General features: G+C 43.6%; 41 non-coding genes across 41 annotated transcripts; all 41 read left to right on the forward strand.

Annotated features, from left to right (window-relative positions):
- The first annotated feature begins 131 nt into the window (after positions 1-131).
- TRNAC-GCA (transfer RNA cysteine (anticodon GCA)) lies at positions 132-203 on the forward strand. The gene has a single exon. It is a non-coding gene; the product is annotated as a tRNA-Cys (tRNA).
- Positions 204-680: 477 nt separating this feature from the next.
- TRNAC-GCA (transfer RNA cysteine (anticodon GCA)) lies at positions 681-752 on the forward strand. Its single transcript has one exon. It is a non-coding gene; the product is annotated as a tRNA-Cys (tRNA).
- Positions 753-1229: 477 nt separating this feature from the next.
- Positions 1230-1301, forward strand: TRNAC-GCA (transfer RNA cysteine (anticodon GCA)). The gene has a single exon. It is a non-coding gene; the product is annotated as a tRNA-Cys (tRNA).
- A 477-nt stretch (positions 1302-1778) lies between these two features.
- On the forward strand, positions 1779-1850 carry TRNAC-GCA (transfer RNA cysteine (anticodon GCA)). The gene has a single exon. It is a non-coding gene; the product is annotated as a tRNA-Cys (tRNA).
- A 477-nt stretch (positions 1851-2327) lies between these two features.
- Positions 2328-2399, forward strand: TRNAC-GCA (transfer RNA cysteine (anticodon GCA)). The gene has a single exon. It is a non-coding gene; the product is annotated as a tRNA-Cys (tRNA).
- A 477-nt stretch (positions 2400-2876) lies between these two features.
- TRNAC-GCA (transfer RNA cysteine (anticodon GCA)) lies at positions 2877-2948 on the forward strand. Its single transcript has one exon. It is a non-coding gene; the product is annotated as a tRNA-Cys (tRNA).
- A 477-nt stretch (positions 2949-3425) lies between these two features.
- TRNAC-GCA (transfer RNA cysteine (anticodon GCA)) lies at positions 3426-3497 on the forward strand. The gene has a single exon. It is a non-coding gene; the product is annotated as a tRNA-Cys (tRNA).
- A 477-nt stretch (positions 3498-3974) lies between these two features.
- TRNAC-GCA (transfer RNA cysteine (anticodon GCA)) lies at positions 3975-4046 on the forward strand. The gene has a single exon. It is a non-coding gene; the product is annotated as a tRNA-Cys (tRNA).
- A 477-nt stretch (positions 4047-4523) lies between these two features.
- TRNAC-GCA (transfer RNA cysteine (anticodon GCA)) lies at positions 4524-4595 on the forward strand. The gene has a single exon. It is a non-coding gene; the product is annotated as a tRNA-Cys (tRNA).
- A 477-nt stretch (positions 4596-5072) lies between these two features.
- On the forward strand, positions 5073-5144 carry TRNAC-GCA (transfer RNA cysteine (anticodon GCA)). Its single transcript has one exon. It is a non-coding gene; the product is annotated as a tRNA-Cys (tRNA).
- A 477-nt stretch (positions 5145-5621) lies between these two features.
- On the forward strand, positions 5622-5693 carry TRNAC-GCA (transfer RNA cysteine (anticodon GCA)). The gene has a single exon. It is a non-coding gene; the product is annotated as a tRNA-Cys (tRNA).
- Positions 5694-6170: 477 nt separating this feature from the next.
- Positions 6171-6242, forward strand: TRNAC-GCA (transfer RNA cysteine (anticodon GCA)). The gene has a single exon. It is a non-coding gene; the product is annotated as a tRNA-Cys (tRNA).
- Positions 6243-6719: 477 nt separating this feature from the next.
- Positions 6720-6791, forward strand: TRNAC-GCA (transfer RNA cysteine (anticodon GCA)). The gene has a single exon. It is a non-coding gene; the product is annotated as a tRNA-Cys (tRNA).
- Positions 6792-7268: 477 nt separating this feature from the next.
- TRNAC-GCA (transfer RNA cysteine (anticodon GCA)) lies at positions 7269-7340 on the forward strand. The gene has a single exon. It is a non-coding gene; the product is annotated as a tRNA-Cys (tRNA).
- Positions 7341-7817: 477 nt separating this feature from the next.
- On the forward strand, positions 7818-7889 carry TRNAC-GCA (transfer RNA cysteine (anticodon GCA)). Its single transcript has one exon. It is a non-coding gene; the product is annotated as a tRNA-Cys (tRNA).
- A 225-nt stretch (positions 7890-8114) lies between these two features.
- On the forward strand, positions 8115-8186 carry TRNAC-GCA (transfer RNA cysteine (anticodon GCA)). The gene has a single exon. It is a non-coding gene; the product is annotated as a tRNA-Cys (tRNA).
- Positions 8187-8663: 477 nt separating this feature from the next.
- TRNAC-GCA (transfer RNA cysteine (anticodon GCA)) lies at positions 8664-8735 on the forward strand. The gene has a single exon. It is a non-coding gene; the product is annotated as a tRNA-Cys (tRNA).
- Positions 8736-9212: 477 nt separating this feature from the next.
- On the forward strand, positions 9213-9284 carry TRNAC-GCA (transfer RNA cysteine (anticodon GCA)). The gene has a single exon. It is a non-coding gene; the product is annotated as a tRNA-Cys (tRNA).
- A 477-nt stretch (positions 9285-9761) lies between these two features.
- On the forward strand, positions 9762-9833 carry TRNAC-GCA (transfer RNA cysteine (anticodon GCA)). Its single transcript has one exon. It is a non-coding gene; the product is annotated as a tRNA-Cys (tRNA).
- Positions 9834-10310: 477 nt separating this feature from the next.
- On the forward strand, positions 10311-10382 carry TRNAC-GCA (transfer RNA cysteine (anticodon GCA)). The gene has a single exon. It is a non-coding gene; the product is annotated as a tRNA-Cys (tRNA).
- Positions 10383-10859: 477 nt separating this feature from the next.
- On the forward strand, positions 10860-10931 carry TRNAC-GCA (transfer RNA cysteine (anticodon GCA)). Its single transcript has one exon. It is a non-coding gene; the product is annotated as a tRNA-Cys (tRNA).
- Positions 10932-11408: 477 nt separating this feature from the next.
- On the forward strand, positions 11409-11480 carry TRNAC-GCA (transfer RNA cysteine (anticodon GCA)). Its single transcript has one exon. It is a non-coding gene; the product is annotated as a tRNA-Cys (tRNA).
- A 477-nt stretch (positions 11481-11957) lies between these two features.
- On the forward strand, positions 11958-12029 carry TRNAC-GCA (transfer RNA cysteine (anticodon GCA)). The gene has a single exon. It is a non-coding gene; the product is annotated as a tRNA-Cys (tRNA).
- A 477-nt stretch (positions 12030-12506) lies between these two features.
- On the forward strand, positions 12507-12578 carry TRNAC-GCA (transfer RNA cysteine (anticodon GCA)). Its single transcript has one exon. It is a non-coding gene; the product is annotated as a tRNA-Cys (tRNA).
- Positions 12579-13055: 477 nt separating this feature from the next.
- On the forward strand, positions 13056-13127 carry TRNAC-GCA (transfer RNA cysteine (anticodon GCA)). Its single transcript has one exon. It is a non-coding gene; the product is annotated as a tRNA-Cys (tRNA).
- Positions 13128-13604: 477 nt separating this feature from the next.
- Positions 13605-13676, forward strand: TRNAC-GCA (transfer RNA cysteine (anticodon GCA)). The gene has a single exon. It is a non-coding gene; the product is annotated as a tRNA-Cys (tRNA).
- Positions 13677-14939: 1263 nt separating this feature from the next.
- On the forward strand, positions 14940-15011 carry TRNAC-GCA (transfer RNA cysteine (anticodon GCA)). The gene has a single exon. It is a non-coding gene; the product is annotated as a tRNA-Cys (tRNA).
- A 729-nt stretch (positions 15012-15740) lies between these two features.
- Positions 15741-15812, forward strand: TRNAC-GCA (transfer RNA cysteine (anticodon GCA)). The gene has a single exon. It is a non-coding gene; the product is annotated as a tRNA-Cys (tRNA).
- Positions 15813-16289: 477 nt separating this feature from the next.
- Positions 16290-16361, forward strand: TRNAC-GCA (transfer RNA cysteine (anticodon GCA)). Its single transcript has one exon. It is a non-coding gene; the product is annotated as a tRNA-Cys (tRNA).
- A 477-nt stretch (positions 16362-16838) lies between these two features.
- Positions 16839-16910, forward strand: TRNAC-GCA (transfer RNA cysteine (anticodon GCA)). The gene has a single exon. It is a non-coding gene; the product is annotated as a tRNA-Cys (tRNA).
- A 477-nt stretch (positions 16911-17387) lies between these two features.
- Positions 17388-17459, forward strand: TRNAC-GCA (transfer RNA cysteine (anticodon GCA)). The gene has a single exon. It is a non-coding gene; the product is annotated as a tRNA-Cys (tRNA).
- Positions 17460-17936: 477 nt separating this feature from the next.
- TRNAC-GCA (transfer RNA cysteine (anticodon GCA)) lies at positions 17937-18008 on the forward strand. Its single transcript has one exon. It is a non-coding gene; the product is annotated as a tRNA-Cys (tRNA).
- A 477-nt stretch (positions 18009-18485) lies between these two features.
- Positions 18486-18557, forward strand: TRNAC-GCA (transfer RNA cysteine (anticodon GCA)). The gene has a single exon. It is a non-coding gene; the product is annotated as a tRNA-Cys (tRNA).
- Positions 18558-19034: 477 nt separating this feature from the next.
- On the forward strand, positions 19035-19106 carry TRNAC-GCA (transfer RNA cysteine (anticodon GCA)). Its single transcript has one exon. It is a non-coding gene; the product is annotated as a tRNA-Cys (tRNA).
- Positions 19107-19583: 477 nt separating this feature from the next.
- On the forward strand, positions 19584-19655 carry TRNAC-GCA (transfer RNA cysteine (anticodon GCA)). Its single transcript has one exon. It is a non-coding gene; the product is annotated as a tRNA-Cys (tRNA).
- A 477-nt stretch (positions 19656-20132) lies between these two features.
- On the forward strand, positions 20133-20204 carry TRNAC-GCA (transfer RNA cysteine (anticodon GCA)). The gene has a single exon. It is a non-coding gene; the product is annotated as a tRNA-Cys (tRNA).
- A 476-nt stretch (positions 20205-20680) lies between these two features.
- TRNAC-GCA (transfer RNA cysteine (anticodon GCA)) lies at positions 20681-20752 on the forward strand. Its single transcript has one exon. It is a non-coding gene; the product is annotated as a tRNA-Cys (tRNA).
- Positions 20753-21229: 477 nt separating this feature from the next.
- TRNAC-GCA (transfer RNA cysteine (anticodon GCA)) lies at positions 21230-21301 on the forward strand. Its single transcript has one exon. It is a non-coding gene; the product is annotated as a tRNA-Cys (tRNA).
- A 476-nt stretch (positions 21302-21777) lies between these two features.
- On the forward strand, positions 21778-21849 carry TRNAC-GCA (transfer RNA cysteine (anticodon GCA)). The gene has a single exon. It is a non-coding gene; the product is annotated as a tRNA-Cys (tRNA).
- A 477-nt stretch (positions 21850-22326) lies between these two features.
- Positions 22327-22398, forward strand: TRNAC-GCA (transfer RNA cysteine (anticodon GCA)). The gene has a single exon. It is a non-coding gene; the product is annotated as a tRNA-Cys (tRNA).
- A 477-nt stretch (positions 22399-22875) lies between these two features.
- Positions 22876-22947, forward strand: TRNAC-GCA (transfer RNA cysteine (anticodon GCA)). The gene has a single exon. It is a non-coding gene; the product is annotated as a tRNA-Cys (tRNA).
- Positions 22948-22970: the final 23 nt, after the last annotated feature.

Genomic DNA, 22970 nt, shown 5'->3' on the forward strand with positions numbered 1-22970 from the left:
CATGCAGAGTCATCCACTCTCTCACTGGCAATCTTTATTGGTAGGGATTTCAACAAGCATCCTTACTTTTGAGAAATTGGTTTCCTCAGAACATTACTTTTTAAGAACCAGTGAGCCCAATCATAAGCCAAGGGGGTATAGCTCAGTGGAAGAGCATTCGACTGCAGATCGAGAGGTCCCTGGTTCAAATCCGGGTGCCCCCTTCAAGTGCCAGCTTTACTAATGCCATCCAACGATATGGTTACCTTTCCAAGAAAGCTCTCCTTCAACTTGTTACCCTTGAGCATTTTTCTCATGCAGAACTTGTCATCCACTCTCTCACTGGCAATCTTCATTGGTAGGGATTTCAACAAGCATCCTTACTTTTGAGAAATTGGTTTCCTCAGAACATTACTTTTTAAGAACCAGTGAGCCCAATCATAAGCCAAGGGGGCATAGCTTCAAATCTGGGTGCCCCCTTCAAGTGCCAGCTTTACTCATGCTATTCAACGATATGGTTACCTTTCCAAGAAAGCTCTTCTTCAACTTGTTACCCTTGAGCCTATTTCTCATGCAGAGTCATCCACTCTCTCACTGGCAATCTTTATTGGTAGGGATTTCAACAAGCATCCTTACTTTTGAGAAATTGGTTTCCTCAGAACATTACTTTTTAAGAACCAGTGAGCCCAATCATAAGCCAAGGGGGTATAGCTCAGTGGAAGAGCATTCGACTGCAGATCGAGAGGTCCCTGGTTCAAATCCGGGTGCCCCCTTCAAGTGCCAGCTTTACTAATGCCATCCAACGATATGGTTACCTTTCCAAGAAAGCTCTCCTTCAACTTGTTACCCTTGAGCATTTTTCTCATGCAGAACTTGTCATCCACTCTCTCACTGGCAATCTTCATTGGTAGGGATTTCAACAAGCATCCTTACTTTTGAGAAATTGGTTTCCTCAGAACATTACTTTTTAAGAACCAGTGAGCCCAATCATAAGCCAAGGGGGCATAGCTTCAAATCTGGGTGCCCCCTTCAAGTGCCAGCTTTACTCATGCTATTCAACGATATGGTTACCTTTCCAAGAAAGCTCTTCTTCAACTTGTTACCCTTGAGCCTATTTCTCATGCAGAGTCATCCACTCTCTCACTGGCAATCTTTATTGGTAGGGATTTCAACAAGCATCCTTAATTTTGAGAAATTGGTTTCCTCAGAACATTACTTTTTAAGAACCAGTGAGCCCAATCATAAGCCAAGGGGGTATAGCTCAGTGGAAGAGCATTCGACTGCAGATCGAGAGGTCCCTGGTTCAAATCCGGGTGCCCCCTTCAAGTGCCAGCTTTACTAATGCCATCCAACGATATGGTTACCTTTCCAAGAAAGCTCTCCTTCAACTTGTTACCCTTGAGCATTTTTCTCATGCAGAACTTGTCATCCACTCTCTCACTGGCAATCTTCATTGGTAGGGATTTCAACAAGCATCCTTACTTTTGAGAAATTGGTTTCCTCAGAACATTACTTTTTAAGAACCAGTGAGCCCAATCATAAGCCAAGGGGGCATAGCTTCAAATCTGGGTGCCCCCTTCAAGTGCCAGCTTTACTCATGCTATTCAACGATATGGTTACCTTTCCAAGAAAGCTCTTCTTCAACTTGTTACCCTTGAGCCTATTTCTCATGCAGAGTCATCCACTCTCTCACTGGCAATCTTTATTGGTAGGGATTTCAACAAGCATCCTTACTTTTGAGAAATTGGTTTCCTCAGAACATTACTTTTTAAGAACCAGTGAGCCCAATCATAAGCCAAGGGGGTATAGCTCAGTGGAAGAGCATTCGACTGCAGATCGAGAGGTCCCTGGTTCAAATCCGGGTGCCCCCTTCAAGTGCCAGCTTTACTAATGCCATCCAACGATATGGTTACCTTTCCAAGAAAGCTCTCCTTCAACTTGTTACCCTTGAGCATTTTTCTCATGCAGAACTTGTCATCCACTCTCTCACTGGCAATCTTCATTGGTAGGGATTTCAACAAGCATCCTTACTTTTGAGAAATTGGTTTCCTCAGAACATTACTTTTTAAGAACCAGTGAGCCCAATCATAAGCCAAGGGGGCATAGCTTCAAATCTGGGTGCCCCCTTCAAGTGCCAGCTTTACTCATGCTATTCAACGATATGGTTACCTTTCCAAGAAAGCTCTTCTTCAACTTGTTACCCTTGAGCCTATTTCTCATGCAGAGTCATCCACTCTCTCACTGGCAATCTTTATTGGTAGGGATTTCAACAAGCATCCTTAATTTTGAGAAATTGGTTTCCTCAGAACATTACTTTTTAAGAACCAGTGAGCCCAATCATAAGCCAAGGGGGTATAGCTCAGTGGAAGAGCATTCGACTGCAGATCGAGAGGTCCCTGGTTCAAATCCGGGTGCCCCCTTCAAGTGCCAGCTTTACTAATGCCATCCAACGATATGGTTACCTTTCCAAGAAAGCTCTCCTTCAACTTGTTACCCTTGAGCATTTTTCTCATGCAGAACTTGTCATCCACTCTCTCACTGGCAATCTTCATTGGTAGGGATTTCAACAAGCATCCTTACTTTTGAGAAATTGGTTTCCTCAGAACATTACTTTTTAAGAACCAGTGAGCCCAATCATAAGCCAAGGGGGCATAGCTTCAAATCTGGGTGCCCCCTTCAAGTGCCAGCTTTACTCATGCTATTCAACGATATGGTTACCTTTCCAAGAAAGCTCTTCTTCAACTTGTTACCCTTGAGCCTATTTCTCATGCAGAGTCATCCACTCTCTCACTGGCAATCTTTATTGGTAGGGATTTCAACAAGCATCCTTAATTTTGAGAAATTGGTTTCCTCAGAACATTACTTTTTAAGAACCAGTGAGCCCAATCATAAGCCAAGGGGGTATAGCTCAGTGGAAGAGCATTCGACTGCAGATCGAGAGGTCCCTGGTTCAAATCCGGGTGCCCCCTTCAAGTGCCAGCTTTACTAATGCCATCCAACGATATGGTTACCTTTCCAAGAAAGCTCTCCTTCAACTTGTTACCCTTGAGCATTTTTCTCATGCAGAACTTGTCATCCACTCTCTCACTGGCAATCTTCATTGGTAGGGATTTCAACAAGCATCCTTACTTTTGAGAAATTGGTTTCCTCAGAACATTACTTTTTAAGAACCAGTGAGCCCAATCATAAGCCAAGGGGGCATAGCTTCAAATCTGGGTGCCCCCTTCAAGTGCCAGCTTTACTCATGCTATTCAACGATATGGTTACCTTTCCAAGAAAGCTCTTCTTCAACTTGTTACCCTTGAGCCTATTTCTCATGCAGAGTCATCCACTCTCTCACTGGCAATCTTTATTGGTAGGGATTTCAACAAGCATCCTTAATTTTGAGAAATTGGTTTCCTCAGAACATTACTTTTTAAGAACCAGTGAGCCCAATCATAAGCCAAGGGGGTATAGCTCAGTGGAAGAGCATTCGACTGCAGATCGAGAGGTCCCTGGTTCAAATCCGGGTGCCCCCTTCAAGTGCCAGCTTTACTAATGCCATCCAACGATATGGTTACCTTTCCAAGAAAGCTCTCCTTCAACTTGTTACCCTTGAGCATTTTTCTCATGCAGAACTTGTCATCCACTCTCTCACTGGCAATCTTCATTGGTAGGGATTTCAACAAGCATCCTTACTTTTGAGAAATTGGTTTCCTCAGAACATTACTTTTTAAGAACCAGTGAGCCCAATCATAAGCCAAGGGGGCATAGCTTCAAATCTGGGTGCCCCCTTCAAGTGCCAGCTTTACTCATGCTATTCAACGATATGGTTACCTTTCCAAGAAAGCTCTTCTTCAACTTGTTACCCTTGAGCCTATTTCTCATGCAGAGTCATCCACTCTCTCACTGGCAATCTTTATTGGTAGGGATTTCAACAAGCATCCTTACTTTTGAGAAATTGGTTTCCTCAGAACATTACTTTTTAAGAACCAGTGAGCCCAATCATAAGCCAAGGGGGTATAGCTCAGTGGAAGAGCATTCGACTGCAGATCGAGAGGTCCCTGGTTCAAATCCGGGTGCCCCCTTCAAGTGCCAGCTTTACTAATGCCATCCAACGATATGGTTACCTTTCCAAGAAAGCTCTCCTTCAACTTGTTACCCTTGAGCATTTTTCTCATGCAGAACTTGTCATCCACTCTCTCACTGGCAATCTTCATTGGTAGGGATTTCAACAAGCATCCTTACTTTTGAGAAATTGGTTTCCTCAGAACATTACTTTTTAAGAACCAGTGAGCCCAATCATAAGCCAAGGGGGCATAGCTTCAAATCTGGGTGCCCCCTTCAAGTGCCAGCTTTACTCATGCTATTCAACGATATGGTTACCTTTCCAAGAAAGCTCTTCTTCAACTTGTTACCCTTGAGCCTATTTCTCATGCAGAGTCATCCACTCTCTCACTGGCAATCTTTATTGGTAGGGATTTCAACAAGCATCCTTACTTTTGAGAAATTGGTTTCCTCAGAACATTACTTTTTAAGAACCAGTGAGCCCAATCATAAGCCAAGGGGGTATAGCTCAGTGGAAGAGCATTCGACTGCAGATCGAGAGGTCCCTGGTTCAAATCCGGGTGCCCCCTTCAAGTGCCAGCTTTACTAATGCCATCCAACGATATGGTTACCTTTCCAAGAAAGCTCTCCTTCAACTTGTTACCCTTGAGCATTTTTCTCATGCAGAACTTGTCATCCACTCTCTCACTGGCAATCTTCATTGGTAGGGATTTCAACAAGCATCCTTACTTTTGAGAAATTGGTTTCCTCAGAACATTACTTTTTAAGAACCAGTGAGCCCAATCATAAGCCAAGGGGGCATAGCTTCAAATCTGGGTGCCCCCTTCAAGTGCCAGCTTTACTCATGCTATTCAACGATATGGTTACCTTTCCAAGAAAGCTCTTCTTCAACTTGTTACCCTTGAGCCTATTTCTCATGCAGAGTCATCCACTCTCTCACTGGCAATCTTTATTGGTAGGGATTTCAACAAGCATCCTTAATTTTGAGAAATTGGTTTCCTCAGAACATTACTTTTTAAGAACCAGTGAGCCCAATCATAAGCCAAGGGGGTATAGCTCAGTGGAAGAGCATTCGACTGCAGATCGAGAGGTCCCTGGTTCAAATCCGGGTGCCCCCTTCAAGTGCCAGCTTTACTAATGCCATCCAACGATATGGTTACCTTTCCAAGAAAGCTCTCCTTCAACTTGTTACCCTTGAGCATTTTTCTCATGCAGAACTTGTCATCCACTCTCTCACTGGCAATCTTCATTGGTAGGGATTTCAACAAGCATCCTTACTTTTGAGAAATTGGTTTCCTCAGAACATTACTTTTTAAGAACCAGTGAGCCCAATCATAAGCCAAGGGGGCATAGCTTCAAATCTGGGTGCCCCCTTCAAGTGCCAGCTTTACTCATGCTATTCAACGATATGGTTACCTTTCCAAGAAAGCTCTTCTTCAACTTGTTACCCTTGAGCCTATTTCTCATGCAGAGTCATCCACTCTCTCACTGGCAATCTTTATTGGTAGGGATTTCAACAAGCATCCTTACTTTTGAGAAATTGGTTTCCTCAGAACATTACTTTTTAAGAACCAGTGAGCCCAATCATAAGCCAAGGGGGTATAGCTCAGTGGAAGAGCATTCGACTGCAGATCGAGAGGTCCCTGGTTCAAATCCGGGTGCCCCCTTCAAGTGCCAGCTTTACTAATGCCATCCAACGATATGGTTACCTTTCCAAGAAAGCTCTCCTTCAACTTGTTACCCTTGAGCATTTTTCTCATGCAGAACTTGTCATCCACTCTCTCACTGGCAATCTTCATTGGTAGGGATTTCAACAAGCATCCTTACTTTTGAGAAATTGGTTTCCTCAGAACATTACTTTTTAAGAACCAGTGAGCCCAATCATAAGCCAAGGGGGCATAGCTTCAAATCTGGGTGCCCCCTTCAAGTGCCAGCTTTACTCATGCTATTCAACGATATGGTTACCTTTCCAAGAAAGCTCTTCTTCAACTTGTTACCCTTGAGCCTATTTCTCATGCAGAGTCATCCACTCTCTCACTGGCAATCTTTATTGGTAGGGATTTCAACAAGCATCCTTAATTTTGAGAAATTGGTTTCCTCAGAACATTACTTTTTAAGAACCAGTGAGCCCAATCATAAGCCAAGGGGGTATAGCTCAGTGGAAGAGCATTCGACTGCAGATCGAGAGGTCCCTGGTTCAAATCCGGGTGCCCCCTTCAAGTGCCAGCTTTACTAATGCCATCCAACGATATGGTTACCTTTCCAAGAAAGCTCTCCTTCAACTTGTTACCCTTGAGCATTTTTCTCATGCAGAACTTGTCATCCACTCTCTCACTGGCAATCTTCATTGGTAGGGATTTCAACAAGCATCCTTACTTTTGAGAAATTGGTTTCCTCAGAACATTACTTTTTAAGAACCAGTGAGCCCAATCATAAGCCAAGGGGGCATAGCTTCAAATCTGGGTGCCCCCTTCAAGTGCCAGCTTTACTCATGCTATTCAACGATATGGTTACCTTTCCAAGAAAGCTCTTCTTCAACTTGTTACCCTTGAGCCTATTTCTCATGCAGAGTCATCCACTCTCTCACTGGCAATCTTTATTGGTAGGGATTTCAACAAGCATCCTTAATTTTGAGAAATTGGTTTCCTCAGAACATTACTTTTTAAGAACCAGTGAGCCCAATCATAAGCCAAGGGGGTATAGCTCAGTGGAAGAGCATTCGACTGCAGATCGAGAGGTCCCTGGTTCAAATCCGGGTGCCCCCTTCAAGTGCCAGCTTTACTAATGCCATCCAACGATATGGTTACCTTTCCAAGAAAGCTCTCCTTCAACTTGTTACCCTTGAGCATTTTTCTCATGCAGAACTTGTCATCCACTCTCTCACTGGCAATCTTCATTGGTAGGGATTTCAACAAGCATCCTTACTTTTGAGAAATTGGTTTCCTCAGAACATTACTTTTTAAGAACCAGTGAGCCCAATCATAAGCCAAGGGGGCATAGCTTCAAATCTGGGTGCCCCCTTCAAGTGCCAGCTTTACTCATGCTATTCAACGATATGGTTACCTTTCCAAGAAAGCTCTTCTTCAACTTGTTACCCTTGAGCCTATTTCTCATGCAGAGTCATCCACTCTCTCACTGGCAATCTTTATTGGTAGGGATTTCAACAAGCATCCTTAATTTTGAGAAATTGGTTTCCTCAGAACATTACTTTTTAAGAACCAGTGAGCCCAATCATAAGCCAAGGGGGTATAGCTCAGTGGAAGAGCATTCGACTGCAGATCGAGAGGTCCCTGGTTCAAATCCGGGTGCCCCCTTCAAGTGCCAGCTTTACTAATGCCATCCAACGATATGGTTACCTTTCCAAGAAAGCTCTCCTTCAACTTGTTACCCTTGAGCATTTTTCTCATGCAGAACTTGTCATCCACTCTCTCACTGGCAATCTTCATTGGTAGGGATTTCAACAAGCATCCTTACTTTTGAGAAATTGGTTTCCTCAGAACATTACTTTTTAAGAACCAGTGAGCCCAATCATAAGCCAAGGGGGCATAGCTTCAAATCTGGGTGCCCCCTTCAAGTGCCAGCTTTACTCATGCTATTCAACGATATGGTTACCTTTCCAAGAAAGCTCTTCTTCAACTTGTTACCCTTGAGCCTATTTCTCATGCAGAGTCATCCACTCTCTCACTGGCAATCTTTATTGGTAGGGATTTCAACAAGCATCCTTACTTTTGAGAAATTGGTTTCCTCAGAACATTACTTTTTAAGAACCAGTGAGCCCAATCATAAGCCAAGGGGGTATAGCTCAGTGGAAGAGCATTCGACTGCAGATCGAGAGGTCCCTGGTTCAAATCCGGGTGCCCCCTTCAAGTGCCAGCTTTACTAATGCCATCCAACGATATGGTTACCTTTCCAAGAAAGCTCTCCTTCAACTTGTTACCCTTGAGCATTTTTCTCATGCAGAACTTGTCATCCACTCTCTCACTGGCAATCTTCATTGGTAGGGATTTCAACAAGCATCCTTAATTTTGAGAAATTGGTTTCCTCAGAACATTACTTTTTAAGAACCAGTGAGCCCAATCATAAGCCAAGGGGGTATAGCTCAGTGGAAGAGCATTCGACTGCAGATCGAGAGGTCCCTGGTTCAAATCCGGGTGCCCCCTTCAAGTGCCAGCTTTACTAATGCCATCCAACGATATGGTTACCTTTCCAAGAAAGCTCTCCTTCAACTTGTTACCCTTGAGCATTTTTCTCATGCAGAACTTGTCATCCACTCTCTCACTGGCAATCTTCATTGGTAGGGATTTCAACAAGCATCCTTACTTTTGAGAAATTGGTTTCCTCAGAACATTACTTTTTAAGAACCAGTGAGCCCAATCATAAGCCAAGGGGGCATAGCTTCAAATCTGGGTGCCCCCTTCAAGTGCCAGCTTTACTCATGCTATTCAACGATATGGTTACCTTTCCAAGAAAGCTCTTCTTCAACTTGTTACCCTTGAGCCTATTTCTCATGCAGAGTCATCCACTCTCTCACTGGCAATCTTTATTGGTAGGGATTTCAACAAGCATCCTTACTTTTGAGAAATTGGTTTCCTCAGAACATTACTTTTTAAGAACCAGTGAGCCCAATCATAAGCCAAGGGGGTATAGCTCAGTGGAAGAGCATTCGACTGCAGATCGAGAGGTCCCTGGTTCAAATCCGGGTGCCCCCTTCAAGTGCCAGCTTTACTAATGCCATCCAACGATATGGTTACCTTTCCAAGAAAGCTCTCCTTCAACTTGTTACCCTTGAGCATTTTTCTCATGCAGAACTTGTCATCCACTCTCTCACTGGCAATCTTCATTGGTAGGGATTTCAACAAGCATCCTTACTTTTGAGAAATTGGTTTCCTCAGAACATTACTTTTTAAGAACCAGTGAGCCCAATCATAAGCCAAGGGGGCATAGCTTCAAATCTGGGTGCCCCCTTCAAGTGCCAGCTTTACTCATGCTATTCAACGATATGGTTACCTTTCCAAGAAAGCTCTTCTTCAACTTGTTACCCTTGAGCCTATTTCTCATGCAGAGTCATCCACTCTCTCACTGGCAATCTTTATTGGTAGGGATTTCAACAAGCATCCTTAATTTTGAGAAATTGGTTTCCTCAGAACATTACTTTTTAAGAACCAGTGAGCCCAATCATAAGCCAAGGGGGTATAGCTCAGTGGAAGAGCATTCGACTGCAGATCGAGAGGTCCCTGGTTCAAATCCGGGTGCCCCCTTCAAGTGCCAGCTTTACTAATGCCATCCAACGATATGGTTACCTTTCCAAGAAAGCTCTCCTTCAACTTGTTACCCTTGAGCATTTTTCTCATGCAGAACTTGTCATCCACTCTCTCACTGGCAATCTTCATTGGTAGGGATTTCAACAAGCATCCTTACTTTTGAGAAATTGGTTTCCTCAGAACATTACTTTTTAAGAACCAGTGAGCCCAATCATAAGCCAAGGGGGCATAGCTTCAAATCTGGGTGCCCCCTTCAAGTGCCAGCTTTACTCATGCTATTCAACGATATGGTTACCTTTCCAAGAAAGCTCTTCTTCAACTTGTTACCCTTGAGCCTATTTCTCATGCAGAGTCATCCACTCTCTCACTGGCAATCTTTATTGGTAGGGATTTCAACAAGCATCCTTAATTTTGAGAAATTGGTTTCCTCAGAACATTACTTTTTAAGAACCAGTGAGCCCAATCATAAGCCAAGGGGGTATAGCTCAGTGGAAGAGCATTCGACTGCAGATCGAGAGGTCCCTGGTTCAAATCCGGGTGCCCCCTTCAAGTGCCAGCTTTACTAATGCCATCCAACGATATGGTTACCTTTCCAAGAAAGCTCTCCTTCAACTTGTTACCCTTGAGCATTTTTCTCATGCAGAACTTGTCATCCACTCTCTCACTGGCAATCTTCATTGGTAGGGATTTCAACAAGCATCCTTACTTTTGAGAAATTGGTTTCCTCAGAACATTACTTTTTAAGAACCAGTGAGCCCAATCATAAGCCAAGGGGGCATAGCTTCAAATCTGGGTGCCCCCTTCAAGTGCCAGCTTTACTCATGCTATTCAACGATATGGTTACCTTTCCAAGAAAGCTCTTCTTCAACTTGTTACCCTTGAGCCTATTTCTCATGCAGAGTCATCCACTCTCTCACTGGCAATCTTTATTGGTAGGGATTTCAACAAGCATCCTTAATTTTGAGAAATTGGTTTCCTCAGAACATTACTTTTTAAGAACCAGTGAGCCCAATCATAAGCCAAGGGGGTATAGCTCAGTGGAAGAGCATTCGACTGCAGATCGAGAGGTCCCTGGTTCAAATCCGGGTGCCCCCTTCAAGTGCCAGCTTTACTAATGCCATCCAACGATATGGTTACCTTTCCAAGAAAGCTCTCCTTCAACTTGTTACCCTTGAGCATTTTTCTCATGCAGAACTTGTCATCCACTCTCTCACTGGCAATCTTCATTGGTAGGGATTTCAACAAGCATCCTTACTTTTGAGAAATTGGTTTCCTCAGAACATTACTTTTTAAGAACCAGTGAGCCCAATCATAAGCCAAGGGGGCATAGCTTCAAATCTGGGTGCCCCCTTCAAGTGCCAGCTTTACTCATGCTATTCAACGATATGGTTACCTTTCCAAGAAAGCTCTTCTTCAACTTGTTACCCTTGAGCCTATTTCTCATGCAGAGTCATCCACTCTCTCACTGGCAATCTTTATTGGTAGGGATTTCAACAAGCATCCTTACTTTTGAGAAATTGGTTTCCTCAGAACATTACTTTTTAAGAACCAGTGAGCCCAATCATAAGCCAAGGGGGTATAGCTCAGTGGAAGAGCATTCGACTGCAGATCGAGAGGTCCCTGGTTCAAATCCGGGTGCCCCCTTCAAGTGCCAGCTTTACTAATGCCATCCAACGATATGGTTACCTTTCCAAGAAAGCTCTCCTTCAACTTGTTACCCTTGAGCATTTTTCTCATGCAGAACTTGTCATCCACTCTCTCACTGGCAATCTTCATTGGTAGGGATTTCAACAAGCATCCTTACTTTTGAGAAATTGGTTTCCTCAGAACATTACTTTTTAAGAACCAGTGAGCCCAATCATAAGCCAAGGGGGCATAGCTTCAAATCTGGGTGCCCCCTTCAAGTGCCAGCTTTACTCATGCTATTCAACGATATGGTTACCTTTCCAAGAAAGCTCTTCTTCAACTTGTTACCCTTGAGCCTATTTCTCATGCAGAGTCATCCACTCTCTCACTGGCAATCTTTATTGGTAGGGATTTCAACAAGCATCCTTAATTTTGAGAAATTGGTTTCCTCAGAACATTACTTTTTAAGAACCAGTGAGCCCAATCATAAGCCAAGGGGGTATAGCTCAGTGGAAGAGCATTCGACTGCAGATCGAGAGGTCCCTGGTTCAAATCCGGGTGCCCCCTTCAAGTGCCAGCTTTACTAATGCCATCCAACGATATGGTTACCTTTCCAAGAAAGCTCTCCTTCAACTTGTTACCCTTGAGCATTTTTCTCATGCAGAACTTGTCATCCACTCTCTCACTGGCAATCTTCATTGGTAGGGATTTCAACAAGCATCCTTACTTTTGAGAAATTGGTTTCCTCAGAACATTACTTTTTAAGAACCAGTGAGCCCAATCATAAGCCAAGGGGGCATAGCTTCAAATCTGGGTGCCCCCTTCAAGTGCCAGCTTTACTCATGCTATTCAACGATATGGTTACCTTTCCAAGAAAGCTCTTCTTCAACTTGTTACCCTTGAGCCTATTTCTCATGCAGAGTCATCCACTCTCTCACTGGCAATCTTTATTGGTAGGGATTTCAACAAGCATCCTTAATTTTGAGAAATTGGTTTCCTCAGAACATTACTTTTTAAGAACCAGTGAGCCCAATCATAAGCCAAGGGGGTATAGCTCAGTGGAAGAGCATTCGACTGCAGATCGAGAGGTCCCTGGTTCAAATCCGGGTGCCCCCTTCAAGTGCCAGCTTTACTAATGCCATCCAACGATATGGTTACCTTTCCAAGAAAGCTCTCCTTCAACTTGTTACCCTTGAGCATTTTTCTCATGCAGAACTTGTCATCCACTCTCTCACTGGCAATCTTCATTGGTAGGGATTTCAACAAGCATCCTTACTTTTGAGAAATTGGTTTCCTCAGAACATTACTTTTTAAGAACCAGTGAGCCCAATCATAAGCCAAGGGGGCATAGCTTCAAATCTGGGTGCCCCCTTCAAGTGCCAGCTTTACTCATGCTATTCAACGATATGGTTACCTTTCCAAGAAAGCTCTTCTTCAACTTGTTACCCTTGAGCCTATTTCTCATGCAGAGTCATCCACTCTCTCACTGGCAATCTTTATTGGTAGGGATTTCAACAAGCATCCTTACTTTTGAGAAATTGGTTTCCTCAGAACATTACTTTTTAAGAACCAGTGAGCCCAATCATAAGCCAAGGGGGTATAGCTCAGTGGAAGAGCATTCGACTGCAGATCGAGAGGTCCCTGGTTCAAATCCGGGTGCCCCCTTCAAGTGCCAGCTTTACTAATGCCATCCAACGATATGGTTACCTTTCCAAGAAAGCTCTCCTTCAACTTGTTACCCTTGAGCATTTTTCTCATGCAGAACTTGTCATCCACTCTCTCACTGGCAATCTTCATTGGTAGGGATTTCAACAAGCATCCTTACTTTTGAGAAATTGGTTTCCTCAGAACATTACTTTTTAAGAACCAGTGAGCCCAATCATAAGCCAAGGGGGCATAGCTTCAAATCTGGGTGCCCCCTTCAAGTGCCAGCTTTACTCATGCTATTCAACGATATGGTTACCTTTCCAAGAAAGCTCTTCTTCAACTTGTTACCCTTGAGCCTATTTCTCATGCAGAGTCATCCACTCTCTCACTGGCAATCTTTATTGGTAGGGATTTCAACAAGCATCCTTACTTTTGAGAAATTGGTTTCCTCAGAACATTACTTTTTAAGAACCAGTGAGCCCAATCATAAGCCAAGGGGGTATAGCTCAGTGGAAGAGCATTCGACTGCAGATCGAGAGGTCCCTGGTTCAAATCCGGGTGCCCCCTTCAAGTGCCAGCTTTACTAATGCCATCCAACGATATGGTTACCTTTCCAAGAAAGCTCTCCTTCAACTTGTTACCCTTGAGCATTTTTCTCATGCAGAACTTGTCATCCACTCTCTCACTGGCAATCTTCATTGGTAGGGATTTCAACAAGCATCCTTACTTTTGAGAAATTGGTTTCCTCAGAACATTACTTTTTAAGAACCAGTGAGCCCAATCATAAGCCAAGGGGGCATAGCTTCAAATCTGGGTGCCCCCTTCAAGTGCCAGCTTTACTCATGCTATTCAACGATATGGTTACCTTTCCAAGAAAGCTCTTCTTCAACTTGTTACCCTTGAGCCTATTTCTCATGCAGAGTCATCCACTCTCTCACTGGCAATCTTTATTGGTAGGGATTTCAACAAGCATCCTTAATTTTGAGAAATTGGTTTCCTCAGAACATTACTTTTTAAGAACCAGTGAGCCCAATCATAAGCCAAGGGGGTATAGCTCAGTGGAAGAGCATTCGACTGCAGATCGAGAGGTCCCTGGTTCAAATCCGGGTGCCCCCTTCAAGTGCCAGCTTTACTAATGCCATCCAACGATATGGTTACCTTTCCAAGAAAGCTCTCCTTCAACTTGTTACCCTTGAGCATTTTTCTCATGCAGAACTTGTCATCCACTCTCTCACTGGCAATCTTCATTGGTAGGGATTTCAACAAGCATCCTTACTTTTGAGAAATTGGTTTCCTCAGAACATTACTTTTTAAGAACCAGTGAGCCCAATCATAAGCCAAGGGGGCATAGCTTCAAATCTGGGTGCCCCCTTCAAGTGCCAGCTTTACTCATGCTATTCAACGATATGGTTACCTTTCCAAGAAAGCTCTTCTTCAACTTGTTACCCTTGAGCCTATTTCTCATGCAGAGTCATCCACTCTCTCACTGGCAATCTTTATTGGTAGGGATTTCAACAAGCATCCTTAATTTTGAGAAATTGGTTTCCTCAGAACATTACTTTTTAAGAACCAGTGAGCCCAATCATAAGCCAAGGGGGTATAGCTCGACTGCAGATCGAGAGGTCCCTGGTTCAAATCCGGGTGCCCCCTTCAAGTGCCAGCTTTACTAATGCCATCCAACGATATGGTTACCTTTCCAAGAAAGCTCTCCTTCAACTTGTTACCCTTGAGCATTTTTCTCATGCAGAACTTGTCATCCACTCTCTCACTGGCAATCTTCATTGGTAGGGATTTCAACAAGCATCCTTACTTTTGAGAAATTGGTTTCCTCAGAACATTACTTTTTAAGAACCAGTGAGCCCAATCATAAGCCAAGGGGGCATAGCTTCAAATCTGGGTGCCCCCTTCAAGTGCCAGCTTTACTCATGCTATTCAACGATATGGTTACCTTTCCAAGAAAGCTCTTCTTCAACTTGTTACCCTTGAGCCTATTTCTCATGCAGAGTCATCCACTCTCTCACTGGCAATCTTTATTGGTAGGGATTTCAACAAGCATCCTTACTTTTGAGAAATTGGTTTCCTCAGAACATTACTTTTTAAGAACCAGTGAGCCCAATCATAAGCCAAGGGGGCATAGCTTCAAATCTGGGTGCCCCCTTCAAGTGCCAGCTTTACTAATGCCATCCAACGATATGGTTACCTTTCCAAGAAAGCTCTCCTTCAACTTGTTACCCTTGAGCCTATTTCTCATGCAGAGTCATCCACTCTCTCACTGGCAATCTTTATTGGTAGGGATTTCAACAAGCATCCTTACTTTTGAGAAATTGGTTTCCTCAGAACATTACTTTTTAAGAACCAGTGAGCCCAATCATAAGCCAAGGGGGTATAGCTCAGTGGAAGAGCATTCGACTGCAGATCGAGAGGTCCCTGGTTCAAATCCGGGTGCCCCCTTCAAGTGCCAGCTTTACTAATGCCATCCAACGATATGGTTACCTTTCCAAGAAAGCTCTCCTTCAACTTGTTACCCTTGAGCATTTTTCTCATGCAGAACTTGTCATCCACTCTCTCACTGGCAATCTTCATTGGTAGGGATTTCAACAAGCATCCTTACTTTTGAGAAATTGGTTTCCTCAGAACATTACTTTTTAAGAACCAGTGAGCCCAATCATAAGCCAAGGGGGCATAGCTTCAAATCTGGGTGCCCCCTTCAAGTGCCAGCTTTACTCATGCTATTCAACGATATGGTTACCTTTCCAAGAAAGCTCTTCTTCAACTTGTTACCCTTGAGCCTATTTCTCATGCAGAGTCATCCACTCTCTCACTGGCAATCTTTATTGGTAGGGATTTCAACAAGCATCCTTACTTTTGAGAAATTGGTTTCCTCAGAACATTACTTTTTAAGAACCAGTGAGCCCAATCATAAGCCAAGGGGGCATAGCTTCAAATCTGGGTGCCCCCTTCAAGTGCCAGCTTTACTAATGCCATCCAACGATATGGTTACCTTTCCAAGAAAGCTCTCCTTCAACTTGTTACCCTTGAGCCTATTTCTCATGCAGAGTCATCCACTCTCTCACTGGCAATCTTTATTGGTAGGGATTTCAACAAGCATCCTTACTTTTGAGAAATTGGTTTCCTCAGAACATTACTTTTTAAGAACCAGTGAGCCCAATCATAAGCCAAGGGGGTATAGCTCAGTGGAAGAGCATTCGACTGCAGATCGAGAGGTCCCTGGTTCAAATCCGGGTGCCCCCTTCAAGTGCCAGCTTTACTAATGCCATCCAACGATATGGTTACCTTTCCAAGAAAGCTCTCCTTCAACTTGTTACCCTTGAGCATTTTTCTCATGCAGAACTTGTCATCCACTCTCTCACTGGCAATCTTCATTGGTAGGGATTTCAACAAGCATCCTTACTTTTGAGAAATTGGTTTCCTCAGAACATTACTTTTTAAGAACCAGTGAGCCCAATCATAAGCCAAGGGGGCATAGCTTCAAATCTGGGTGCCCCCTTCAAGTGCCAGCTTTACTCATGCTATTCAACGATATGGTTACCTTTCCAAGAAAGCTCTTCTTCAACTTGTTACCCTTGAGCCTATTTCTCATGCAGAGTCATCCACTCTCTCACTGGCAATCTTTATTGGTAGGGATTTCAACAAGCATCCTTAATTTTGAGAAATTGGTTTCCTCAGAACATTACTTTTTAAGAACCAGTGAGCCCAATCATAAGCCAAGGGGGTATAGCTCAGTGGAAGAGCATTCGACTGCAGATCGAGAGGTCCCTGGTTCAAATCCGGGTGCCCCCTTCAAGTGCCAGCTTTACTAATGCCATCCAACGATATGGTTACCTTTCCAAGAAAGCTCTCCTTCAACTTGTTACCCTTGAGCATTTTTCTCATGCAGAACTTGTCATCCACTCTCTCACTGGCAATCTTCATTGGTAGGGATTTCAACAAGCATCCTTACTTTTGAGAAATTGGTTTCCTCAGAACATTACTTTTTAAGAACCAGTGAGCCCAATCATAAGCCAAGGGGGCATAGCTTCAAATCTGGGTGCCCCCTTCAAGTGCCAGCTTTACTCATGCTATTCAACGATATGGTTACCTTTCCAAGAAAGCTCTTCTTCAACTTGTTACCCTTGAGCCTATTTCTCATGCAGAGTCATCCACTCTCTCACTGGCAATCTTTATTGGTAGGGATTTCAACAAGCATCCTTAATTTTGAGAAATTGGTTTCCTCAGAACATTACTTTTTAAGAACCAGTGAGCCCAATCATAAGCCAAGGGGGTATAGCTCAGTGGAAGAGCATTCGACTGCAGATCGAGAGGTCCCTGGTTCAAATCCGGGTGCCCCCTTCAAGTGCCAGCTTTACTAATGCCATCCAACGATATGGTTACCTTTCCAAGAAAGCTCTCCTTCAACTTGTTACCCTTGAGCATTTTTCTCATGCAGAACTTGTCATCCACTCTCTCACTGGCAATCTTCATTGGTAGGGATTTCAACAAGCATCCTTACTTTTGAGAAATTGGTTTCCTCAGAACATTACTTTTTAAGAACCAGTGAGCCCAATCATAAGCCAAGGGGGCATAGCTTCAAATCTGGGTGCCCCCTTCAAGTGCCAGCTTTACTCATGCTATTCAACGATATGGTTACCTTTCCAAGAAAGCTCTTCTTCAACTTGTTACCCTTGAGCCTATTTCTCATGCAGAGTCATCCACTCTCTCACTGGCAATCTTTATTGGTAGGGATTTCAACAAGCATCCTTACTTTTGAGAAATTGGTTTCCTCAGAACATTACTTTTTAAGAACCAGTGAGCCCAATCATAAGCCAAGGGGGTATAGCTCAGTGGAAGAGCATTCGACTGCAGATCGAGAGGTCCCTGGTTCAAATCCGGGTGCCCCCTTCAAGTGCCAGCTTTACTAATGCCATCCAACGATATGGTTACCTTTCCAAGAAAGCTCTCCTTCAACTTGTTACCCTTGAGCATTTTTCTCATGCAGAACTTGTCATCCACTCTCTCACTGGCAATCTTCATTGGTAGGGATTTCAACAAGCATCCTTACTTTTGAGAAATTGGTTTCCTCAGAACATTACTTTTTAAGAACCAGTGAGCCCAATCATAAGCCAAGGGGGCATAGCTTCAAATCTGGGTGCCCCCTTCAAGTGCCAGCTTTACTCATGCTATTCAACGATATGGTTACCTTTCCAAGAAAGCTCTTCTTCAACTTGTTACCCTTGAGCCTATTTCTCATGCAGAGTCATCCACTCTCTCACTGGCAATCTTTATTGGTAGGGATTTCAACAAGCATCCTTACTTTTGAGAAATTGGTTTCCTCAGAACATTACTTTTTAAGAACCAGTGAGCCCAATCATAAGCCAAGGGGGTATAGCTCAGTGGAAGAGCATTCGACTGCAGATCGAGAGGTCCCTGGTTCAAATCCGGGTGCCCCCTTCAAGTGCCAGCTTTACTAATGCCATCCAACGATATGGTTACCTTTCCAAGAAAGCTCTCCTTCAACTTGTTACCCTTGAGCATTTTTCTCATGCAGAACTTGTCATCCACTCTCTCACTGGCAATCTTCATTGGTAGGGATTTCAACAAGCATCCTTACTTTTGAGAAATTGGTTTCCTCAGAACATTACTTTTTAAGAACCAGTGAGCCCAATCATAAGCCAAGGGGGCATAGCTTCAAATCTGGGTGCCCCCTTCAAGTGCCAGCTTTACTCATGCTATTCAACGATATGGTTACCTTTCCAAGAAAGCTCTTCTTCAACTTGTTACCCTTGAGCCTATTTCTCATGCAGAGTCATCCACTCTCTCACTGGCAATCTTTATTGGTAGGGATTTCAACAAGCATCCTTAATTTTGAGAAATTGGTTTCCTCAGAACATTACTTTTTAAGAACCAGTGAGCCCAATCATAAGCCAAGGGGGTATAGCTCAGTGGAAGAGCATTCGACTGCAGATCGAGAGGTCCCTGGTTCAAATCCGGGTGCCCCCTTCAAGTGCCAGCTTTACTAATGCCATCCAACGATATGGTTACCTTTCCAAGAAAGCTCTCCTTCAACTTGTTACCCTTGAGCATTTTTCTCATGCAGAACTTGTCATCCACTCTCTCACTGGCAATCTTCATTGGTAGGGATTTCAACAAGCATCCTTACTTTTGAGAAATTGGTTTCCTCAGAACATTACTTTTTAAGAACCAGTGAGCCCAATCATAAGCCAAGGGGGCATAGCTTCAAATCTGGGTGCCCCCTTCAAGTGCCAGCTTTACTCATGCTATTCAACGATATGGTTACCTTTCCAAGAAAGCTCTTCTTCAACTTGTTACCCTTGAGCCTATTTCTCATGCAGAGTCATCCACTCTCTCACTGGCAATCTTTATTGGTAGGGATTTCAACAAGCATCCTTAATTTTGAGAAATTGGTTTCCTCAGAACATTACTTTTTAAGAACCAGTGAGCCCAATCATAAGCCAAGGGGGTATAGCTCAGTGGAAGAGCATTCGACTGCAGATCGAGAGGTCCCTGGTTCAAATCCGGGTGCCCCCTTCAAGTGCCAGCTTTACTAATGCCATCCAACGATATGGTTACCTTTCCAAGAAAGCTCTCCTTCAACTTGTTACCCTTGAGCATTTTTCTCATGCAGAACTTGTCATCCACTCTCTCACTGGCAATCTTCATTGGTAGGGATTTCAACAAGCATCCTTACTTTTGAGAAATTGGTTTCCTCAGAACATTACTTTTTAAGAACCAGTGAGCCCAATCATAAGCCAAGGGGGCATAGCTTCAAATCTGGGTGCCCCCTTCAAGTGCCAGCTTTACTCATGCTATTCAACGATATGGTTACCTTTCCAAGAAAGCTCTTCTTCAACTTGTTACCCTTGAGCCTATTTCTCATGCAGAGTCATCCACTCTCTCACTGGCAATCTTTATTGGTAGGGATTTCAACAAGCATCCTTACTTTTGAGAAATTGGTTTCCTCAGAACATTACTTTTTAAGAACCAGTGAGCCCAATCATAAGCCAAGGGGGTATAGCTCAGTGGAAGAGCATTCGACTGCAGATCGAGAGGTCCCTGGTTCAAATCCGGGTGCCCCCTTCAAGTGCCAGCTTTACTAATGCCATCCAACGATATGGTTACCTTTCCAAGAAAGCTCTCCTTCAACTTGTTACCCTTGAGCATTTTTCTCATGCAGAACTTGTCATCCACTCTCTCACTGGCAATCTTCATTGGTAGGGATTTCAACAAGCATCCTTACTTTTGAGAAATTGGTTTCCTCAGAACATTACTTTTTAAGAACCAGTGAGCCCAATCATAAGCCAAGGGGGCATAGCTTCAAATCTGGGTGCCCCCTTCAAGTGCCAGCTTTACTCATGCTATTCAACGATATGGTTACCTTTCCAAGAAAGCTCTTCTTCAACTTGTTACCCTTGAGCCTATTTCTCATGCAGAGTCATCCACTCTCTCACTGGCAATCTTTATTGGTAGGGATTTCAACAAGCATCCTTAATTTTGAGAAATTGGTTTCCTCAGAACATTACTTTTTAAGAACCAGTGAGCCCAATCATAAGCCAAGGGGGTATAGCTCAGTGGAAGAGCATTCGACTGCAGATCGAGAGGTCCCTGGTTCAAATCCGGGTGCCCCCTTCAAGTGCCAGCTTTACTAATGCCATCCAACGATATGGTTACCTTTCCAAGAAAGCTCTCCTTCAACTTGTTACCCTTGAGCATTTTTCTCATGCAGAACTTGTCATCCACTCTCTCACTGGCAATCTTCATTGGTAGGGATTTCAACAAGCATCCTTACTTTTGAGAAATTGGTTTCCTCAGAACATTACTTTTTAAGAACCAGTGAGCCCAATCATAAGCCAAGCGGCAAAGCTTCAAATCTGGGTGCCCCCTTCAAGTGCCAGCTTTACTCATGCTATTCAACGATATGGTTACCTTTCCAAGAAAGCTCTTCTTCAACTTGTTACCCTTGAGCCTATTTCTCATGCAGAGTCATCCACTCTCTCACTGGCAATCTTTATTGGTAGGGATTTCAACAAGCATCCTTACTTTTGAGAAATTGGTTTCCTCAGAACATTACTTTTTAAGAACCAGTGAGCCCAATCATAAGCCAAGGGGGTATAGCTCAGTGGAAGAGCATTCGACTGCAGATCGAGAGGTCCCTGGTTCAAATCCAGGTGCCCCCTTCAAGTGCCAGCTTTACTAATGCCATCCAACGATATGGTTACCTTTCCAAGAAAGCTCTCCTTCAACTTGTTACCCTTGAGCATTTTTCTCATGCAGAACTTGTCATCCACTCTCTCACTGGCAATCTTCATTGGTAGGGATTTCAACAAGCATTCTTACTTTTGAGAAATTGGTTTCCTCAGAACATTACTTTTTAAGAACCAGTGAGCCCAATCATAAGCCAAGGGGGCATAGCTTCAAATCTGGGTGCCCCCTTCAAGTGCCAGCTTTACTCATGCTATTCAACGATATGGTTACCTTTCCAAGAAAGCTCTTCTTCAACTTGTTACCCTTGAGCCTATTTCTCATGCAGAGTCATCCACTCTCTCACTGGCAATCTTTATTGGTAGGGATTTCAACAAGCATCCTTAATTTTGAGAAATTGGTTTCCTCAGAACATTACTTTTTAAGAACCAGTGAGCCCAATCATAAGCCAAGGGGGTATAGCTCAGTGGAAGAGCATTCGACTGCAGATCGAGAGGTCCCTGGTTCAAATCCGGGTGCCCCCTTCAAGTGCCAGCTTTACTAATGCCATCCAACGATATGGTTACCTTTCCAAGAAAGCTCTCCTTCAACTTGTTACCCTTGAGCATTTTTCTCATGCAGAACTTGTCATCCACTCTCTCACTGGCAATCTTCATTGGTAGGGATTTCAACAAGCATCCTTACTTTTGAGAAATTGGTTTCCTCAGAACATTACTTTTTAAGAACCAGTGAGCCCAATCATAAGCCAAGCGGCAAAGCTTCAAATCTGGGTGCCCCCTTCAAGTGCCAGCTTTACTCATGCTATTCAACGATATGGTTACCTTTCCAAGAAAGCTCTTCTTCAACTTGTTACCCTTGAGCCTATTTCTCATGCAGAGTCATCCACTCTCTCACTGGCAATCTTTATTGGTAGGGATTTCAACAAGCATCCTTACTTTTGAGAAATTGGTTTCCTCAGAACATTACTTTTTAAGAACCAGTGAGCCCAATCATAAGCCAAGGGGGTATAGCTCAGTGGAAGAGCATTCGACTGCAGATCGAGAGGTCCCTGGTTCAAATCCAGGTGCCCCCTTCAAGTGCCAGCTTTACTAATGCCATCCAACGATATGGTTACCTTTCCAAGAAAGCTCTCCTTCAACTTGTTACCCTTGAGCATTTTTCTCATGCAGAACTTGTCATCCACTCTCTCACTGGCAATCTTCATTGGTAGGGATTTCAACAAGCATTCTTACTTTTGAGAAATTGGTTTCCTCAGAACATTACTTTTTAAGAACCAGTGAGCCCAATCATAAGCCAAGGGGGCATAGCTTCAAATCTGGGTGCCCCCTTCAAGTGCCAGCTTTACTCATGCTATTCAACGATATGGTTACCTTTCCAAGAAAGCTCTTCTTCAACTTGTTACCCTTGAGCCTATTTCTCATGCAGAGTCATCCACTCTCTCACTGGCAATCTTTATTGGTAGGGATTTCAACAAGCATCCTTAATTTTGAGAAATTGGTTTCCTCAGAACATTACTTTTTAAGAACCAGTGAGCCCAATCATAAGCCAAGGGGGTATAGCTCAGTGGAAGAGCATTCGACTGCAGATCGAGAGGTCCCTGGTTCAAATCCGGGTGCCCCCTTCAAGTGCCAGCTTTACTAATGCCATCCAACGATATGGTTACCTTTCCAAGAAAGCTCTCCTTCAACTTGTTACCCTTGAGCATTTTTCTCATGCAGAACTTGTCATCCACTCTCTCACTGGCAATCTTCATTGGTAGGGATTTCAACAAGCATCCTTACTTTTGAGAAATTGGTTTCCTCAGAACATTACTTTTTAAGAACCAGTGAGCCCAATCATAAGCCAAGGGGGCATAGCTTCAAATCTGGGTGCCCCCTTCAAGTGCCAGCTTTACTCATGCTATTCAACGATATGGTTACCTTTCCAAGAAAGCTCTTCTTCAACTTGTTACCCTTGAGCCTATTTCTCATGCAGAGTCATCCACTCTCTCACTGGCAATCTTTATTGGTAGGGATTTCAACAAGCATCCTTAATTTTGAGAAATTGGTTTCCTCAGAACATTACTTTTTAAGAACCAGTGAGCCCAATCATAAGCCAAGGGGGTATAGCTCAGTGGAAGAGCATTCGACTGCAGATCGAGAGGTCCCTGGTTCAAATCCGGGTGCCCCCTTCAAGTGCCAGCTTTACTAATGC

The sequence above is a fragment of the Eleutherodactylus coqui genome, chromosome 13 (genome assembly GCF_035609145.1).
Source record: "Eleutherodactylus coqui strain aEleCoq1 chromosome 13, aEleCoq1.hap1, whole genome shotgun sequence".
Taxonomy (NCBI): Eukaryota; Metazoa; Chordata; class Amphibia; order Anura; family Eleutherodactylidae; genus Eleutherodactylus; species Eleutherodactylus coqui.